The following is a 1,001-nucleotide window of genomic DNA, read 5'->3' as shown; positions in this document are numbered from 1 at the left end:
CTGCCTCCTCTTCATTCAGTTCTTAGTAAAATATATCTCTTTAGGCCCTCTGTGATCATCCTGCTGAATGGTCTACTACTCTATCCCCATCATCTTCTTTTTTTTTTTTTCTTAATTTCTTTTCAGCATAACAGAATTCATTGTTTATGCACCACACCCAGTGCTCCATGCAATACGTGCCCTCCATAATACCCATCATCTTCTATCACAAAACTGGCTGGTTTGCTTAATTAGTTTTTGAAATTAATTTATTCATATTTTTTGTTTTTTTTTTTCATACTTTTCTACCACAGTATAATGAAAATCGCATAGAGTAGACTTTGGCTGCACCTCCAGCAAAGTGACCAATACATTCTACATAGACTTGTCAATAACTGTTACTTGAATTAATTAACTAATTCATCAGTGAGAAGAAATCAGAGAGGGAGAAAAACCATGAGAGACCCTGGAGTCCAGAAAACAAACCGAGGGTTACAGGAGGGAGGGGCATGGGAGGATGGGGTAATCGGATGATGGGCGTCAAGGGGGGCACATGTTGTGATGAGCACTGGGTATTATACAAAACTAATGAATTGTTGAACACTACATCAAAAACCAATGATGTACTCTGTGGACAATCCATTAGTCTCCTCCAACTCTTCTGAGGTTGTTTCTGCTCTCCCATAGCCTCTTTATTCATTTTCTCAAAGAATGTGATGACATTTTGTGTGGGTCGGAGATTGTCTAGTAGGAGGTAATTATGGGATTACTGAAAAGGTAAGGAGTAAGGTATGGCCCTTTTTCACTCCATTGATATTTTGTCCCATTTTCTTCTCCCACCCATAGCATAAGGGGTGGAATCAACTTTTCCCAAAGATCTTGCATATGCGCTAAAGTATTGCAAATCAAATTTAAAAATGGGAAATGGTTGTTTAAAGTCCACTCACAATCTCTGGTATATCCCTAGAATAATTAATGGGTTTAAATTAATTCAAACTACTATTACCATAATAAATTTGCAA

Source organism: Enhydra lutris, unplaced genomic scaffold (genome assembly GCF_002288905.1).
Source record: "Enhydra lutris kenyoni isolate GAN:26980312 unplaced genomic scaffold, ASM228890v2 scaffoldscaffold12, whole genome shotgun sequence".
NCBI lineage: Eukaryota > Metazoa > Chordata > Mammalia > Carnivora > Mustelidae > Enhydra > Enhydra lutris.
This window is presented reverse-complemented; position numbering follows the sequence as displayed.